Source organism: Poecilia mexicana, unplaced genomic scaffold (assembly GCF_051168715.1).
Source record: "Poecilia mexicana isolate PSO_F unplaced genomic scaffold, ASM5116871v1 scaffold_10, whole genome shotgun sequence".
NCBI lineage: Eukaryota > Metazoa > Chordata > Actinopteri > Cyprinodontiformes > Poeciliidae > Poecilia > Poecilia mexicana.
The window spans coordinates 7,376,118-7,382,117 of record NW_028263379.1 but is presented as its reverse complement, the minus strand read 5'-3'; positions in this window follow the sequence as shown (position 1 = coordinate 7,382,117).

The following is a 6,000-nucleotide window of genomic DNA, read 5'->3' as shown; positions in this document are numbered from 1 at the left end:
CTTGACTTTGCAGCCAGAAATTTGCTTCTAAACAAACAAAAAATATTTCCTATGTAGTTTAATTGGCCCGAAATAACTGCTGATTGTTAGCGTAGCAGCTAACGTTTTCACACTGTTTTCTAATGAGAGAGAGCTGATGAAAAACTACTGTTAGAGGAGAAGTTAATTAAAAACCAGAGGATTTTGTGAGGAAAAATCAATCAGGATCAGAGCTGGAGCTGCAGTTCTTCAGTCTGTTTCCCAGCTCAGCTTCACCATGTCGGTATTTAGCTATAAAGATGCTACGAGTCAGAGCCCAACATGCTGAAAATGACTTTTTCTGAATGTGAAGGAAACATATTTTCTATTACATGTTTGGATAATTTCTCTTTTATCCTTGGCATTAGCCTGTGAATCAGGATGTCTCAGAAGTCATTGGAGTTCTCCCAGTGTGACCAGCAGACTGAAGCCCTGCCTGTGACCTGTGTTCCCAGTATAATCAATAAATGTTTTATTCTTTCACTTTTTGTATATTTTTAAATATCTCAATATGAAGTATTAGTGTATTAATACAGCTTATGTAATGAAATAAGAATAATTTACTCTGTTAGGATTATTTTCACTCTTTGCTGTCAATAGCAGAGTTGACATACTGTAATACTTTTTCTCTGAAAAAAAGTAAGAAAAATATCTAGTTTAATGTTTGACAATGACTGATTTATAAATCAAAAGTCAATTCTCAATGTATAAAAAATAAATACAAAAAAATTATTTGTTTCTTGTCTTGAAATGTTAAATGTACATTAAATTATGGAATTATGTAAATATGTTCTTTAAACACTGTAAAGTGTTTAAGGAAATCTTCTGCTGTTTTAGTTGAGCAAAGCAGGAGGAACGACCGCTCCAAGAGCGCATTTGCGCCAGAGCAACCAATCGCTGAGGGGGGGCCTCTGACTTAAATTTATTACACTGGGTTTCAAAAACTTCAGATTCTGAACTATTTAGGGAACAAAATATTCAACCTCCAACTTACCACAAAACGTTTTAAATGCTATTGTTAACACACAGTGAAGACTTTGTGTTCTTTTTGAACTTAGTTTGGCCAGAAGAGATGTAACATAGACCCGCCATATTTAAAATATTTTGGAAGCATAGTTGAATTTAAGGCTAGATCATGTCAAGGCCCTGTTCTCTCCTTCCACCCAGCTCTCATGGCCGACACCCTCAACATCCCTCTGTGTAGGCGGTGGACCCTTTTCAGGGCCAAGCACCAGGATTCAAGTGTTGACTACCAGGGACTGTGGAAATAAGGGTGACCCTCTGCCCCAAATCCGGATGAAGTCCACCAGTTCCCATGGTCTTCCTTTATGGAGGTTTCTCTCTGCCTCACATAGTGTTTGGTTTGCTATTCATAACTAAAAGAAGGATAGGCAGAATAATAAAGGGAGAGACTGGAGAATCATCTAAGTGAGGGTCCTGCTGTAGTTTCTTGTAGTAAAGAAAAACCTGGTCCAAAAACTGATGGCGTATTTTTACAGGTCTGTCTAAGCTGAGACTCTAAAGTATAGGAACAGGATATGGATCATGATCAAAAGATTGAAATCCCAGATATAAGAGACTGAGATGAGTTGACTCTGTCAGATAGGTGAGCTCAGCCTATAGGACTCTGCATGTTCAAGCAGAAGTTATGAAATCAGTTGTCATTGTCGCAGCTGCATTATGAAAATAGTGTCAGTTTGCTGTCAGCCTCAAGTCTTCCTCCCCTTTTCATCACAACCCCCATGGCAAGCAGTTTGTACCTGCCCTCTGCATCTGAAACTATTGTGTGATTGGTCAGAATTTCATGGGTCTGTTTGTTTATGATGGAAAACAGCCCAAGCTGCTCAACTTTCAGAAGATGGTTTTTCAGCCAGAAAGCAGGATGGATAGTTTTGAGAAGCAATTGTCCAAGGTCGTGAGAAAGTACATACCATTGGACCGAAACACTGAACTCCCCCTGTTCGCATCTTGTCTGACGCAGATACAAAAACAGAACAAAAAATATAATTAAATTATGTAGGGGATCAGCACTGTGAAGTTTGTCTGTCAGCTGTTTTGCAATTCTTGAGAAATTTATTTTTGTCAGAAATGTAATAAATCTGAGCATTTTGACTTTTAATGTGCAAAGAAATTTATGAAAAGTTGTTCATTATTATTTACAATGAGCTTTTGACTTTATGTACAAATCAGATTTGGACTTTTGAACTTGATGTTTTGAACCCTTGATCTATATTTTGTTCTGAAGCTGTAGCACAGCAGAGCTTTGAGAAATCTAATTTATTCACATATCAGTTTATTTTGAAATTCCACTGATGGCAAAGCTGTTCCTTCTGTTTGAATGATTGATCATGTGTTCATTGTTCCAGATAAACACATCGTGTTAATTATTGTTGTTTTCATACCTTCACTTTATGATGCAGTACTCAAACCATTAAAACATTATGTCTATATTTTTATAAGTAAATGTGTTAATTCCACAGAGAAATGTAGATTTGTCTGGACACTGAAGGTTTATTATGCTCTTTAAACATCAAAACCCTGCACCTGCAGAACATCAGCCCATATATCTTCAAACTGAAGTGTCAAGACTTTTAATAGTTGATCTTGCAGGAGGACCAGAAGTTCTCTGAGTTATTCATAACAGCTGAATCATGAGAAATGGTATACTTCTTTAAGTGGGATTTTTATTGTTTTATTTATACCTGATAACAAGAATCATAAAGGTTTTTTGTGGCTGATGCCGGGTCAATCTTCATGTTCTCTCATAGATTTGGTTTGCAACACTTTATGCCGCTCCTTCTGCTCAATCCACAAAGGGAGATTTCATCAGAGTTGTAAATCTCCATGTCAGGGATTTTCTTTGATTTTTTTCACTCCCTCCTTCCTTCACATATCTCTCTCTCTCTCTGTTTCTTCAGCACATGACTGTGCAAAGCCTCAGAGGCTTACTTGGCAACAACTGAAAAGGCAGAGGAGGTTAAAATGAACAAAAGTAATTTTACGTTTATGGGTACAAATTTGCTCACATTTTGTTGCAGTTAAATGTTTCGGCTGCACATTTGCCTCGGTGAATGGGGGAGGTGGTGGGGAATCCCTTGGAAATTGCAGGGTTTTTTTTAGTTCTCATGCTTTACTTCACACAGAGTTTTATTTATGATATCACCCTCCCATATGGTTTTAGTTGCTTTAAGGTTAGAAAGTACTTTCACCCAACTTCAACAGATTCTTTGTCAATTTTACTTGAATCAACGCCAGCAGGTGGCGTCAGGGAAATAAATGTTCTGCTAAAAGATGTGGTAATGGTGATAATCCCAAATGTCATCAGATAAAAGGCAAACCTTTTTCTGCTAAATTATATAGAAATCAAATGTATCTACTGTGCCTGGGCCTCTTATGATCACACAGCACTCTCTGTTAAAGTGTAGGGTGTGATTAGTGGTTGTCTTCAAAGTGCTGGTGTGAGGATGCTTCAGCGAAAAAGGCTGATCCATATATTTCCTTATTTGATCAGTCCCAGCTCAAAAAATATGCTCCAAGCAAAGCCTGAAACCTCTGTGCTGTCAGAAGCTAAAATAACTGACTACTAAACATTTAACATAGTTTCTTCCTAATAATCCATATTTCACACCAGTAAAATGTCTACAATTCAGCAGCACAGACTTTGCTCACAGAATCATAAAATAAAGCCTCTGCATGAAGAGAAGGCCTTTGTGAAGGATCAGCCTTTTCTCTTTTGTAATCAGTGCAGACTGATTAAAGGCAAGTCAGCGTCACAGAATCAGTTAAATGACTTTAACATTGTTAGTTACAGCATTGCACTCTGTGCTACTCCCTAGTTAAAACATGTATGTCAGTTAAGCTCTACCAGTGTTACAGCAGGAGCTAAAACGTGATCCTCTGATTTACCTGCACTTTCAAACAGGTCTCAAACATTTGGAATTATATTAATTTCACACACTTCAAAAGCTGCCATCATCCATGTTCAAAAATACACTGTCAAGTGCTTGTTTCTGTTAATTTTCTTTGTCAAGTTAATTTAATTATCTTACACTTCTTAGAAAAAATTTTTTTTTTCTTTTTAATTGTTTTGTCCAGTCATGAGGAAGATTTCTGAATTGACATTTACACCAACAAAGACGCTGATTGTTCAGTTCTGAATGCAAGCATATTTGTTAATGGACAGTTGAGTGAAAGGAAAACATATTGGAGAAAAAGGTGAACAAGCAACAGGAAAGTTTGGGGGAGGCTGACAAAACACTGACCTCAGATGGAGTCAGTGCTGAAAGAACCACATGCAGAGGAGTTAAGAACATGGGCTATAAGGCTTACAATCCTTGTATTAAGTGACTAGAAACACCAAGCATCTTACTTAGGCTAATACATATATACTGTATATATATATATTTTTTTTATCAACTCTAAACTAAAAACAGTCATCTACCAGGAAATTATAGATCAGGTCCTGCTTCATTCTGACAAGATGCTTTCATTTTCTAATATGAGTTACAACAACATTTAATTCCCCTTTGGGATCAGTAAAGTATTTTTTCATGTAAATTTCCAGGAGGACTTGGCATCTACCCACACAGTCAGAGTTACCAGGAACTGATTTAATCACCAATCTAGAAAACTTTTTCTCATGAAGTCAACATCTTCTGCAAAATCATCTTTGCTCATCCACCAGCAGTAATGTGAAACACTTAACACCAGCTTAACAAACGTCATGAATTTTGTCAAAGTGTTAAGCAGGTGCTGGAAAAGCAGATAATGTGGGAAAAATCCAGCTAAGGAATTAAAGGCCAAGAGAATAAAGGGAATGAAGACACTTTCTTCTCAGACAAACTTCAACCTTTTACTCCCTGCTTAGACAGCATTGTCATAAATTATGCATCGTTAAGGTTCCGAATACCTTTTGGCACCTACTTCAAAAGAACCCAGAGGTTCTGCTTGTTAGCTTCAGATTTGGCATGAAGGAAGGGGCACGTGGAACCTCCACATCTGGATGCCAGCACCTTGGCTGATATTGAGACTTTGTCTCTTGTGACATCTTTATGATCACATGCTGTTACCCATTGCACCCACTGGGTTTTTGGCCGTATCTCCCACAATAAACCTCACAACCTTCACCCAGCCTCCCTATCACCCAGGGGTCCACCTTCTAGTTAACTCTGATGGGAATGTAAAACATTTGAAGTGTCTTTTGAGTCCAGCCCTTTGCAAACGTTGCTGCTAAATGGAACCTTGCAAAGTTGCGTGGAATCCATCTTGAACGACCTGCAGAGAAACCAGCCTACACACCTTGTCTTCATTACTACAATAGAGTCCTTTTATGATGTTCTCCTATCAATGAATCTATCTCGCCTTTCCTGATTTATTGTCTGGCCCCTCGGTGGCCCCTGAAGCCTTTGACCTCCTTAAAATCTGCCTCTGAACAAATGGCAAGAGAATAAAAAAGAAGAGTGTTGTGTAATTGTTTTTTTTCTCTTTACTTTTTCAAGTGTTGACTCTTGCACATATTTCCACTGTTACCTTCTCTCCAGCAGGCTTCACTTAGGAAGCCGTCCATGTTGTAGGCTTTGAACAGGTGCAGAGTGGAAACTGTTAACCAGGGAGGCTCCATAAACACTCAGCAGGCTGTAAGACCGAAGCCTGCTGCTGCTTTAATCTCCCACAAGTATGGAAACTACAACAAGGGAAGTTGAGAATAGGAAAATGTCTTCACCCAGAGGCAAAATGGTTTCAACTATAATTGTTGAAATTAAAATGTTTGGAATCCTCATTTAAAAATAACCTTTGTCCAAATTTTAATGTATTTAAGGTTTAAGGTGTCTTCATTTGGTGAGGTTGGTCAGATGCCTGCTTCCCTAGCTGTCGGCTTCTTTGGTAACAATAATTTTATCTTTTTCCACACATTGTCAGATGATGATATAATTTCAATTAGAAACACAGGAAAATGTCTTATAGTGTATCACCTGAAGAAAA